General features: G+C 32.4%; 1 protein-coding gene across 5 annotated transcripts in view; it reads right to left on the bottom strand.

The window, feature by feature from the left end:
* Positions 1-15,201, bottom strand: part of ATRNL1 (attractin like 1) — a 757,637-nt gene that overhangs the window by 501,386 nt on the left and 241,050 nt on the right. The gene's annotated exons all lie outside the window — the stretch shown is intronic.

Below are 15,201 nucleotides of genomic sequence, written 5' to 3'. Positions count from 1 at the left end.
TTTCTACATAATGAATCTGTATTTTAAAACAGATCTCCTCAATTGTGTATCAAAGAAAAGGTTTTTATTCTAAATCATCCAACCCTAAATTAAGAAGCTCAAACTCTGAACTTACATAAACATATTATAAAAAATGGAAGAACATAAGAGCATTCTGAATCATGAATTCTAATTTAAATTCTTCACAATTATGGTTAATTACAGCAGTGGGGGAAGATCATAAGTATTTTCAAAATTTCTGAAGTTCACATTTCTATATCCCTGTTTCTAGAATTCAGTAAAAATGACAGTTAGTGCCTAACAGAGATACACCTTGATTTTATATAATGTTTCTTCTTGAAACACCCTCCAAAATAAATTATTATAAAATGGTATATACACCAGGCTAACTGAAATCAGTGACTTAATATTTAAAGTATATATAAAAGTTTAAAAGATGAGAAAGATGTTTTCAAAATATCTTTAGTTCTTTTTTTAAATGTTTGTTTATTTTTGAGAGAGAGAGAGTGCACACACACAAGTGCAGTAAAGGGCAGAGAGAGGGAGAAAGAATCCCGAGCCGCATCCACACTGTCAGCACAAAGCCAGATGCGGGGGCTCGATCTCAGGAACCAGATCATGACCTGAGTCAAAATCAAGAGTAGGATTTTTAACTGACTGAGCCACCCAGGCACCCCCAAAAAACGTCTTTAGTTTTAATAGTTAATCAGAGCAGAGGAATAATTTTAATACATACTTTTTAATTAATGAAAGGCCAACAATTGAGAATAATAAGCTAAATAATCAAGTTACATTCTGAATGCATTTTTCACCCATGTGTCACTAGTTTTTTTATTTATACATAGAACTGAATAAAAGAGTAAATCTTTATTTACACTGACTACAAAATTAAAGTAGAAATATAACAGTCCTATACACCACTCACTTTATTCTCTGTGAAACAAAGAAAGTTTGGGGGTTAGGTTTCCTTTGACTTCCCCAAAAGCAATTTCAAAATGTGTGATATATAGTAGTTTTCTAGCAAGAAAATGATCACACTCATTGTTGCTGGGTTAAGCACTTCAGGTTCTCTACTATTTCTATACTCTTATTCCTTCCTTTAGGCTCACCTCCATAAATTCCATCACTTTGTACCCAGTATATACATATCCTAAAGGATTGATTTACAATACTGTTATAATTCTTTTGTCTGTCACAAAAAAATAAATTTGACTTGCTGCAAATGTTCTCAATAGTACGTTCAGAACAGGAATATATTCAATATAATAGTGTCTGCATTGCTAGGCATGATATTCCCTCTGCATCTCATTTGTTTAAATAGATGGCTTTCAAAGTACCACAGCAATCTAAAATAACTAACTTTAATAAATGTAAGGATTTCTGGTACTTTTTAATTGATCTATATGTTGACTTTAAGAGCTCCAGATACAAACCTATCTTCCCATATGGAAGTTTATGGTTTTTATTTTTTCAATAATACTGTTATTCAAATTATTTAACCTTCAACATAATATAATTTTTATAAAGGAATGGTTAAAATTTTATTTTCTCCAAACCATAAATTTTCTCAGGAGAATGAAATTACATGCTCTTCTTTAGGAAGCGATTTTTGCTAGCTTTCATTTTCTCAAATGAAGAGTTTTAACATAAATAAGGAATTAGCACCACCTCATTAAAAATTAAGCTGAGAGGCTTTAGAGAGTTCTTGAAGGTATCTAATATAAGAATTACATTCTCTTTTAAGTTTTCAAACTCAAAAAAGCAAAGTAGAATCACATATTGTCTTACATTCTTTATATTAATAAGTACTGAATTTTGATCGTATTTTTGCAATGTGTAATTATGAGTTGAATTTAAACAACAATTTTTGAAAGTTTGATTTCAGCTGTCATTTAAAAAAACTACAAATGGCTACAAATAGCTAAGGAAATCAATAGATCCAAGGGAAACATAATGGAACTTTGGCATAAAACTCAGTCTGCAAAACACAAAAGCAGGCACAAATATATGCAAACGCATTCTTTAATTTTCATAGGGACATCTCAACATCATCAGGATGGCAGTTAATTTGAAAGATAATGTTCAATTTTATCTAATAAAAATTCCAATAAGCTTTAAAGGAGCCAGAAAAATTGATCTTAATGTTCACATGCATAAGTAAATATATAATAGCCCAAGTAATCATTGATAGATGAATGGATAAAAATATGGTATATACAATAGAATATTATTCAGCCATAAAGAATGAAATCTTGCCATTTTCAACAACATGGATACCTACAGAGTATAATGCTAAGTGAGATAAATCAGTCAGAAAAAGACAAATACCATATAATTCACCCATAAGTGGAATTTAAAAAAAAAAAAAAAACAAGCAAAGGAAAATGAGAGAGAGAGAGAGAGAGAGAGAGAGAGAGAAACCAAGAAATAGACTCTTCAACTATAGAGAACAAACTGATGGTTACCAGAGGGTAAGTGAGTGGGGGGATGGGTGAAATAAGTGATGGGGAGTAAAGAGCAAATTTATCATAATGAGCACTGAGTAATATATAGAATGGTTGAATCGCTGTATCATGTACCTGAAACTAATATAACACTGTATGTTAACTATCCTGGAATTAAATTTTAAAACAATAAAAAAAGAAAAAAAGAAAATAAATGAAGAGCTTTTAGGGAAACTAGACTTCAAAGATACTAAAATATATTCAAGGTCTGTACAATTCAAATAGCGTAGTATCACTGCATCAGTAGAAAGACCAAAGGTACAAAATAGAAATTAAGAAATAGGCTCAACTATCATATACTAAAAATCTAGTATATGATAAAAGTGGTATTTTAAATTATTGGGGTAAGCTCTTTTTAATAAATGGTATTCAGATAACTGGATAGCCATTTGGAAAAATACAAAATCAGATTCAATCCTCACACCCTACCCATAAAAAAAAAAAAAAACTCTAAATGGATCAGACATCTGAGCATATAAAATAAACTTTAAACATATTAGAAGACAAGACTGCATGGTAACATACGTATGCTGAAAGGTGTGGTAAAATAAATGCCATTAGTAAACTCAAAAGATGTAATAAATTGGGAGAAAATACTGACAACATATGTGACATAAAAGGGCTAAAATCCCTAATTTATAAAAAAAAAAAAAAACTCTTTAAAAAAGGGAAGAACTAACAATCCCATAGAAAAACTGGCAACATACATAAATAGGCAACTCACAAAAAGTGCTATAAAAATGGTTCTTAACTATATGAAAAGATGTTCAACTTCACTTATAATCAGGGAAATATGAGCTAAAGCTAGAACAAGATACCATTTCTCCTCGATCAGATTGTCAAAATTTCAAAAGCATAACCATATGCTCTGCTTAGGAGACTGGGCCAACAGTGCTCCCTTACACTTATGACCTGCTGGGAATACAAAATGAATAAATCCCTATGGAAGAGAAGTTAGCAATACCTAAAAAATCTACATGAGTATTTATTCTTCAACCCAGAAATCCCACTTATAGGAACTTTGGAAGTAAACATCCAAAAATATGAAAATATATGGCCAAAAGTTTATTCACTACATCATTTATAATCACAAAATATTGGAAATTATCTAAACATCCTTGTGCACAAGATTTGTTAAAGAAACCACAGTACATAAACCCAATGGAACACTATACATCTGTAAACAAAACCAAACAAAAAAATGATGAAGATTTTAATGATCTAATACAGATACAAATCTACAGTATGTCCCCTTTTGTGTAAGAAGGAAAAGAATGAATGTCTATGCCTGTGTGTGTGTGTGTGTGTGTGTATACACACAGATATACATACATGAAATATATATATGTATATCATAGGGAGCATAAACTGGAAAACAATGAAGTTGTTTACCAGAGGAGAAAAGAGGAAATGGGAACTAATCTCTTTATTTTTAAATACTTTTCTCTTTTGAAAGAATGTCAATGTTCAACATATTCCAAAATATATATATTAAAACAATAAGAATGGGAAGGCGGAAAAAAACAACAACAACCACCTAAAACAGAAAGTAAACTAAAAGAAATGAACCTAATAAATTTCAAGTGAATACTACATAACCATCCTGAAGGGAAAAGGAGGAGGGGAAGGAGGGAAATAGGAGGAGAGAGGTGTGGAGGAACAGAAAACAAAGAAGAAAGAAAAGAGACCATTCCAAATAACTTGTTAACACAGTATCTGACTATATATTCTCAATCCTGGGCAGAGTAAGGTGGAAAATTCAAACTTTTAAATCTATTCAGGTTTGCTTATTAAAGTGATATAGACAAATCAATTCTGAAAGTATTTCTTGAATTACAGAATTGAGCAAATAAGGAATGTGTTAATGTCATTGGAAGCCACTGTTTTCACTAATGGAGGAGACGTACGATTATGAAACTGGAGAAGGTCCAAAAGAACACTGGAGGGATGTACTGGAATTGGAAGCTTGGGTATGAAGTAATGCTTTCTAACATATATACATGTGTGTGTGTGTGCATGCACATGTACACATGTATATGTATATATGTATTTATGTGTATTTATTTGTATATATAAATAAATTACTATTTCCCAGTTCTGTTTATTGAACAGGTCACTAAGTTAAGGCACCTCAGTAGCAAAGAGCATATCTAGCACTGAGAGCTCTGCAAAAATATTTTGTAAATGGCTGATCCAAGGCAGAACAGGTGTAAGATGAGCCTGGAACATCTTCTTATAACAGAAAGTAAGGAAGTATTCACAAAATGATGATGGGTATGTGTCACAAAAACACAAGTGAGCTTGAAGTAGCTCCCACTGGCCAACTCTGGAACAACATGAATGCTAAATAATTAGGTATAACAATGAATTATAAACCACTGGGGAAAACAGGAACTCATGAGTTCATGCCAATAATAAATAGATAAATAATTGGTGGACAAGGAAGAGCTCTTGCTAATAGAATTGGAGAAACAGACTGGTAAGTGTAGAGGAAGTATGAGATTTGTTTGTAATCATCATAGTAAAGACAGAGACCAGGCATGAATAAACCATTTTTCCTTAAAAGTATGTCATATCCTATAAGACGAATCTGTCTCATGTCTAACTCACTCAAAAAAAGACAAAGGAGAGAAAAAGAAAAAAATTCAGGTCTACTTGTCATATCTCTAATCAAAATCCAAGATTCTGCATTCTAATAGCACAATCAACACTCATGGAAAAATATATTCATTATAAGGGATGAAATGAATAAAATCTCAAATAAATATATAAATGTATACATGTATAAATTTATAAATGTATGTATAAATGTATCACTTATACCTAATGCTGAGCTATGCAAATGATGATCTTCCCATCTCATTTCCCACATATCAAAATCAGTTGGTATAACCATTGATATGAATCTCTTGTAAATATAATCAGCTGATACATTGAAATGTTTGGCACAGCCATTATAGATTTTCATGTAACCTGTATAATAATGTGATTAAGAATCAAGATTATCATAATCTATCTACTGCATTTCAGACCTCATACATAAATGTAATTAAAAAATCAGAATGGAGTACCTCACAATTATTTTTTTAATATAATTTACTGTCAAATTGACCAACATACAGTGTGTAAAGTGTGCTCTTGGTTTCAACAAAAAGAGAGGGAAATATTACAAAGAAAATTCTAAATTCTTTCTTCCTAAAATTTTATATATATGAATGTGAAATAATCAGATTAAGAAAAATGTTTTAAACTATGTTTTATTCTGTAACAAACCATTGTGTTACATAACACCATCTTTTTTTCAGGAAAGTCTTAATTTGCATTGTTGAAATTATTTTACTCATTCAAGAAAGTCTTTTCTCATCTCAAAGATTGAGATGCCCTTCATAGTTTGAAAACACTAAAAGTGAGTAATGTGTGTATTATATATTTAATACACAAATATGTAATTCAAGTACATTACATAAAAGCACAATTGTTTATATTTGCACTAGTTATCTATTGCTAAGTAGCAAATCACAAAACTTTACTTTAATCAGCACATATTTATTATTTCACAGTTTCTGTGGGTCAGGAGTCTGAACATAGAGCATAGTTGGGCTCTCTGATTCTGAGACTAAGTTGTCAGGAGCTGGGGTTCACTGTATAGCTGGGGTTTGCTAGGGTTTGTTTGCTAGGGTTGGGCTCTCATCAGAAGTTTGAGTGGGCTTGGGCTTGCTTCTAAGCTTCCTCAGGCGGTTGGCAGAATTTCTTTCTTTGTGGCTACAGAACTAAAGGCCTTGGTTTCTTGCTTATTATTGGGTGGAGACCAGTGGCTATGGCCCTACAGCTCCTAGATGATGCCTTCAACTGCACTTACTTCTTCAAAGCCAGCCAAGAAGGGAGAAACTCTCTAGAGAAAAACTTCTGGTAGGACACAGACTTAAAGCGTATGCATAGAAGTGACCCACCATAATTACCGAAGTGATATACCCTTACCCTTGCCATATTTTCTGGTTTAGAAGTCACAGATCCTGTCCATACTCAAGGAAAGGGGATTAAATAATAGTTTGACTACCAGAAGGCAGAGATCATTGACAGTCATCTTACACATAAAATTTATTACTACAAAGTGTTTCAATATATTTATTTGAGATATGAAAATGTACTAATCTACTTCACATAATATATAGAGAAATTAAATGATTTGAACAAGTTCTAATTCAGATTATAGGAGGTAAAATGAATGTGAAAGGAAAAGTATAGATATAAATAATAATTCTTAAACATATTACATTGCACTATATAAATGATATTAATATTTCTAATATGTAGGCTGAGTAATATTTTTAAAAGTCAGAATCTTTCTGTATAAAGATTAGACACAAATATTGAAAGCCTTCAGAAGTACTCTGAACGGTTTAATTAAAAACATAACTTCAAAGTATTCTGTGTCTGAAGCAAAGGGATAATCATCCTCTATTCCCAGTAAGCAAACTAAGCAAATGGCAAGACCTTTTAAGAAAACAGTTTCAGGCTGAAATCTTTATTAGGACTTTGAAAGGGCAAATATTGTCACTACATGTCACCTAAATATTGGCTATCATTTCGTGAATTATCACACAATATTATAAATATAGCCTTTTTAAAAAACAAAATATAAAATAATTCCACATTTCTAAGTGTTAAAATATAGCATTTCATTTTGTCCCTATTGATTTAAATACTTAAATACACATACATATACATCTTACCAAAGAGATATACTCTTTCTACTCAGGAACTAAAAACACAGAAGGGGAACATCTAATTGCCACAATTCTGAAATATCACAACAGATGATTTAAAACAGCTGGGAATCTGATAATAAATTTGCATTTTCATGAGAAATTATAAAAAGTACACATAAGATAAAACACACTTGCTTTTGTTTTGTTTTTCCTCTAAAAAATCGATAAAATCACATAAATATGAACAAAAATATGATATAAGGGAGTATCATAGTATCAACATTAATAACATATTTCTAAGACAATTTATCTTTAAAAAAATCAGAAATAGAGTTAGGGTAAATCCTTAAATAGTACAGGTTCTAAAGTTATAGGTTCTAAAGTTATAAGGCTGTTTATGTATTTCAGAGGCCAATAATGATAAACAGAATCAGGTAAGTTGAAGATAACTACAAAAGGTGGATTTTACTTCTTAATGTCTAAAACATTGGAGAGCAAAAGAGGGAAAACTTGCCAGGCCTGGATACAGACAAGAATAGAATCCCAGGATCATTTGGTGACAGTATTTTGTCCCTGATTATGGATGGGGACAGTATTTCATAGGAAAAGGGGTCAGAGTCTAGGCCCACCAAAGGCTGCTGAGCTAATCCCAAAGAGTAACCTTAGGAATTTGAGCGATGTAAGGCCTTCCAGAGACTGCAGATCTACCTTGAATCAACCTTATCTCTGAAAATAATTAAGGTTCTACTGCCCTCATGCACATAGCAGAATTAAATTCTCATGGGAAAAGATTTCATCCAAGTTCTCAATCTATGATTAGATTCTGCAAATATGGCATCACGGACAAAATTTAAAATAACCAGGCACTGAAACAGCTAAGAAAATAAGAAGAGGAGCTACCAAAAACAAATGATGATGACACAGAGATATGGAAATTGAGCTGTTATCAGGGAAAAGACACAGGCCTTAAAATAATTATCTTTATTATAATGGAAGAGATAACAGAAAAGATTAGAAATTTGCAGAAAAAAATGGAAACTATAAAAGACAATTAGAAACTATAATAGATAGTTTTAAGAATTTAGTCTGAAAAAGTGGGAACTATAAAATGAAAATGCAATAACCAAAATTAAGAGCTGAATGGATAAGATTAACAGCAAATTAGACACAGTAGAAAAGAGAAAAGTGAACTGAAAAACTGGTCAGGAGACAGAGGAAAAACATGAAAGAGACATAAAAGATATGGTGTTACTAGACTCCAAAAACAGAAGGTAGAAAAGAGAGAAGAAGCAAGATTTGAAGAGTTCTGGTTGAACTTTCTAAAACTACTGAAATGATAAATGAAAAAAATATATATATAGATATGAAAAATTAATTATATCATAGTGAGACGGATAAAAAGGGAATTTTTTTAGAAACCAAAGAATAAATTAGACATAAGAAGAATTCAGAAATCTGAATAGGTTACATTCTTTTAAAAATGAATAGATTATATCATATTTTAAAGAAATAATTAAAACCTTTCCACATAGAAAAATCTAGAGCCAACTGACCACCTCAGGGATATTACCTAATAATGGAGAAGACAAGGAAGTTTTAAATAGTACTCCCCCAAATCACTGACAAAATGGAGAAGATTGATGTTTCAGATTATATTAAAATTAAGAACTTCTCTTCATAAAAGACATAAAAAAACAGTGTGAAAATCCAAACCATAAAGTGGTATTTGCCACACATATCGCCAACAAAAGACATGCATCAAGAATGTATAAAATATTATTACAAATTATTAAGAAAAAGAATCCAGTAGAAAAACAAAAATCACAAGAAATTTGAAAGACCACAATTTCATAAAAGAGAAAATTCAATTGGTGATTATACATAAAATATTTTAAAGATTAAACACATAAATCTTTGAGAACTAAAGAACTTTTTTAGTTCTTACGAAAATCCAAATTCAGACTGCCACAACAGAATCCTTAAAACTAAAATGTCTTATAATATCAAGTACTGTCAAAAGTGTAGACATTAAGAAAACTTATACAGCCCTAGAAGGAGTATAATTTGATGAAACAATTTTACAAAAGAGTTAATTCTCTAAAATTGAAAAATCCTCCAAAATCCTCTAAATTTGCACACAACAAAATTGTATGCAGTTGTGAACCAGGAGATATATATGAGAATAGTAAGTGCATTAGAGGTTTGGGTTTTTTTTTTTAAGGTTTATTTATTTTTTGAGAGAGAGAGAGAACAAGGGAGGGGCAGACAAAGAAAGACAGACAGACAGACAGAGGCTTCGATGTGGGGCTCAAATTCACGAAAGGTGAGATCATATCCTGAGCTGAAATCAAGAGTTGATTGCTTAACCGACTGAGCCACCCAGGTGCCCCCTAAGTGTATTAGTTTTAATGGCTAAAAACAAAACAAAACAAAACAAAAACCATATTATCAAAGAAGAGATAAGAGAATGAGTAAATAAAGTGTGGTATAATAATGCAACAAAATACTCTACCACGTTGAAATGGATCAAATTACCGCTACATGGATGCAACAACTTGGATGACTATCAAAACGTGTTGAGTGAAAGACATGACACAAAACAAGACATGGATGCAGACATTGAAGAAAATATTTGCAAAAGATATATCTGATAAAGTATTGTTATCCAAAATATATGAAGAACTGTTAAAACTCAACAATAAGAAAACAACCTAATTAAAAAACGGGCCAAATATACCTCACCAAAAAATGATATCCAAATAAGATATAGTAAATAAGCATACAAAAACATTCTGCACATCATATGTAATCAGGGAAATGCAAACTAACACGAGATACCACTACACGCCAGTTAGAATGGGCAAAATCCAGAACACTGACAGTAACAGATGCTCACAGGTATGACGATGTGGAGCAACAGGAACGCTCAGTCAATGCTGATGGAAATGTAAAATGGCACTGCCACTTTCAGAGATGTTTTGGCAGCTTCTTACAAACTTAACATACTGACAACATAGAATCCAGCCATGGTTCTCCTTGGTAGTGACCCAAAGAAGCTGAGAACTTATGTCCAGACAAAAGTGCACATGAATGTTTACAGAGACTTTACTCATAATTTCCAAAATTTGGAGGCAATCAAGGTATCCTTCAGTAGATTGAGTGGACAAATAGTGTGGTACATTTAAAGAAATATTATTCAGTGCTGAAAAGACAAGAGTTACCATGCCATCAAAAGACATGGAAGAAACTTAAATGCATATCACACCAAGTGAAAGAAGCCAATCTGAAAGGTTACACACTGTATGATTCCATCTGCATAACATTCTGTAAAAGACAAAACTATGGAGACGGTAAAAAGATCACTGTATGCCAGGAGTTAGGGGAAAGAGATGAGTAAGAGAGAGAGGCACAGGGAATTTTTAGGGCAGTGAAACTACTCTGATACTATAGTAGTGGATGCAAGTCATTTATACATTTGCCAAAGTCCACAGAATGTGCAAGACCAAGAGTGAACCCTAATGTATGTAAACTCTGGACTTTGGGTTTTAATGTGTTAATGTAGGTTCATAAATTATATCAAATGTACCACTCTGGTGAAAAGTATTGATAATGGAGAAAGCTATGCATGTATGAGGTAATGAGTATATAGGAAATGTTTACACTTTCTGTTCAATATTTTGGGAACCAAAACTGCTCTAAAAACTAAAGTCCATTAAAAAAATCCAGATTTACAAGTCAATGAAAAGATTTTTTAAAAAATACAAATTCAATGTCTTTAAAATTAAGAAAAAAACTATAAATAATTACTGGATCAAAATAAAATAAAAATTACTGATAAATTAGAAAGCATTTCACATCGGGGCATCTGGGTGGCTCAGTGGGTTAAGTGTCCCACTTCAGCTCAGGTCATGATCTCACGATCTGTGAGTTCGAGCCCCATATCCCTGCTTTGGATTCTTTGTCTCCCCCTCTCTCTATCCCTACCCCACTCATGCTTTCTCTCTCGTTCTCGCTCTCTCAAAAATACATACACATTTAAAAAAAATTTTTTTAAAGAAACTATTTCACATTAAAAATATATAAACTGAAGAGTGATTAATCTGAAACTTAGTACAGTCAGAGCGCAAGTTTCTTCAGAATAAAATCAACCTCTACATTATGTAATTCTTTTCCTAAAAGAAAAACAGTATTAATAATTTTTGTTATCTGAAGAACAAGTTTAATTAACTACTACATACTTTACATTAAAATTGGAATTTAAAAAGTAGAATAACGTATAGCTCACAAATACTATTTATACATTTTCCAACAAATTCTCAATAGAGGAAATAATTTTTTTCAATCCAGAAATAGTGTCTCAAATCTCATTTGCCAATTATCCTTAATAAAAAAAAAAGATGTGTATAAAATAGGTAAAAAGCACTGGCTTTTTAGTTATAAAAACCTAGATGGAAATTCTATTCTAACACGGATTAAATTGTGACTTTGGACAAACTAACTTTTGTGAGTTTCTGTGTTCTTAATAGTAAAATTGGGATAATAATACTATCTACTTTACAGAATTATTGGAAGAATTAAATACAAGTACCTAGCCCAGAGACAGTTCAATATATGTTAGCTGCAATGACGATGACAGCAATGACAGCAATGAAGAGTAAAAACATTTAAAAAAATTAACAGATATTATATTTGCACCTACAAACGTCAAAGCAAGACAGAAAGATAATTATCTGAGATAGAGATTACACTGAAATATTTTCAATCATCTATCTTTTTTCCTAGAAGTAAGAATGCTAGACTGGGGCCACCAGAAATGAATCGAACATACATAGCAGTGCAGAGCAGTAATTCATCATTTTTTAAAAATATGTATTTATTTATTTTGAGAGCGAGAGAGAAAGAGAGAGAGCAGGGGAGGGGCAGAGAAAGAGAGAGAGAGGGAGAGAGAATCTCAAGCAGGCTCCACACTGTCAGCGCAAAGCCCTACACAGGGCTCAATCTCAAGAACCGTGAGAAATCATGACCTGAGCCAAAATCAAGGGTTGGATGCTTAACCAACTGAGCCACCAACGCATTCCTAGCAGTAATTCTTCATCTTAAAGCATACATGCATTTGAAATGCATCCATATTTTGATAAAACATCTACATGTACACCAGATATATTCTCCACATTAAAATGTGGAAATTTACTGTAATTAATTTCTTCATAGAAGGTTAAGTTGAAACATACTAGAAGGTATTCATTTCATTCTCTGATACTTTGAGATAATTTTTAATAATAAATATAGAAGACTGACCAAAATAAATCGAAAGCTTATAGTATATTTTCTTTCTTTGGTATTTGTTTCTTTTTGTAATTGTTTTCGATTTATAATTAGTATATCCTACACCTTAATTTGATGCTCTGCTCCTACTGCATACTTCTTTTATACCAACACCCCAACAATACTGTACATATTGAGCCCTATTCTGACCATCTGGAATTAAAACCACTTAATTTTTTTATGCCTTATGTCAATGCAACAATCAAACTCGAGATCAAGGACTATGCTGAAGTCTTCTAAGAGACAGCCTTCAATGAGAATAACTCCTATAAAAGGGATAGAAGAGTGTACAAAAGCTTTAAGAGACGAACAGGGATAAGCAAATGAACCCAAACACCTCACAGACAATTCACTAAACTAATACCACAAGTCACATTTAATGAATAGGTCATTTAAGGTAATTCAATCGAAAGTGCTGGAATTAAGGATGCCAAGCAAGATGCCAAGGGAATAGTAATTACTCACGGAAGGGTAGGCTTACTCCTATAAAAAACTACCTTAAAATCTCAGCAATTTTACACAATAAAACTTTGATTGTAGCTTAAGGCACAATCCAGTGTAGAAGGGGTGCAGTTGGGGAAGATGTCTGGCTGCAGGGAGTCCTCCAGGACCAGTACTATTCCTGCACTCTGCCATCATTCGGGTCCTCATCTTCCTCCGTCCACTGAACTACTGGATGGGGAAAAGAGGATGCATGACACAAGAGCTTCTTAGGGGAGAGGCCTGGAGTAATGGACACTGGTCAAATGTTTATTGGTCAGAACCCAATTACATGACCTCCAGCCTAACCAATAGTAACTAGGAAACAGAACCTAGTTGTGTTTAGATTGACAACTAAATGAAATTCTATCTAGTACAGTTCTGGGGGCTTAGAAAGGACTTAATGGCAAAGATAATAGATTTGGAAGTATGTCCCTAAACATCAGAAGTTTTAAATTCAGGAAGACATACTCCAGAAGAACTCAAACATTTCCATGACATAGAGTTGTTTTTACTCAAGGTGGACTTTTTACCAGGAGAGCACCTTCCTGGGGAGCTGGGAGGTGAATAATACCAAATCTGTCTTCACATTGGGCAAGCTTAAACTGAATTGGTAACCTGCTTTCTCAACTGATATTCTGAGATTTATGCCCTTACGGTCTCTCACTCGAATAGATGTTTTTGAAATAAAGCAAGCATAGGTGTTCCTCAAATATCTTACATCTTAGCTATCAAGGCTGCTTGGTTCATCAGCACAAATAAACCATTAGCCCTATCTGTAGTTGTGACTACAGTGGGCAAAAATGAGCGAGAAAAATTTAATGATATTTAGTGTTAGTATTTGAAGATTATATTCATCAGATGTTTATCCACTTGTGTTTATGAAGCTGGTAACCATATGCAAATTAGATACAGTGCAACACAGTACAAAAAGGTAGGTTGTACAGCATATGACTCCTTCATGTATATTAGGGCACAGTGATGAAACAGGTATTATATTTCCCCATTCCCAATATAGAAGACTTTTAAAAATGACAAGAGAAATTGGAGAAAACAAAAGTCCCAAGTTATATTCATTTATATTTGTTTTTAAAGCCCCTGCTTTGTGCTAGAAATTAGTTTAGAATAGAAGGCACAAGTTTGTGATCTTCCTAAAATGGAAAAGGCATTGGCATTATCCTCTGCCTCCCTCCCATTAAAAAAAAAGAAAGAAAAGGAAAGGAAAGGAAAGGAAAGGAAAGAAAAGAAAAGAAAAGAAAAGAAAAGAAAAGAAAAGAAAAGAAAAGAAAAGAAAAGACCAGATATAATGAAACAGAAACAAAATGGAAAAATGGTTAATAATCTTAGATATTCTTGGCCTAAAGGTAAACTAGGGAGGAAAAAAGTACTCAGGAAGACTATCCTCCCAACGCCATATATGTCAAAGTGCATCAAGGACTATTATTTCACAGTCACCTATAATACTTGCAATAAAGCAAATTTTTGGTCCTCAGCCTAGAATTTAAATCACCATATTCCTGAAGATTTCTTTTTCACACTAATTTTGAGAACCAGTGTCATCAGCCTAACATAAGTTGCTATGAAAAAGCTATAATCAGCAAAGAGAAAAGACTATAAGGAAAAAGATATTCATTTATTAATTAATTTACTAAATTAAAAGATTTTGTTTAGTAATAGTGTCATTATCTCAGATAATTATAATTCCAAATGTCTTTGAGAAATTTAATCTTCAGTTTATTGTGGATAAAAAGTAAAATATGATTCTGGATCAACGCATCAATTTTGATTACTCTAACAACACAACATTTAACAGCACTATCATATGTATAATTATATAATAACAGTACTAATATATATAATTTTCTCCAGAAGTCAGCAAATTGCTCTAAGATCTTATGTGCAATAAATGAAACAACAAAAGTTCTTTGGCTAAAGAAAAACACAAATTGATTAGGTAAGTGGTTCTCAATGGAGGTAAATGTAAGGGTAGCAATTACTTATCTCCATAATTATGGATTCTAATGGAACTTACTAAAAGGGCCAAAAGGGATGCCAAGGATAGCAGACATACTGAATGTACAAGGCAACTCCATTGATCCAAATCCCACATACCTTTTGAACAACATGGCAAATGAACAAGTTTTTGTTCATAATTATCTGAGCCTAGAACTTAAGTCCATTTT

This window comes from Panthera tigris, chromosome D2, assembly GCF_018350195.1.
Source record: "Panthera tigris isolate Pti1 chromosome D2, P.tigris_Pti1_mat1.1, whole genome shotgun sequence".
In the NCBI taxonomy this organism is placed as follows: Eukaryota; Metazoa; Chordata; class Mammalia; order Carnivora; family Felidae; genus Panthera; species Panthera tigris.
This window is presented reverse-complemented; position numbering and strand designations above follow the sequence as displayed.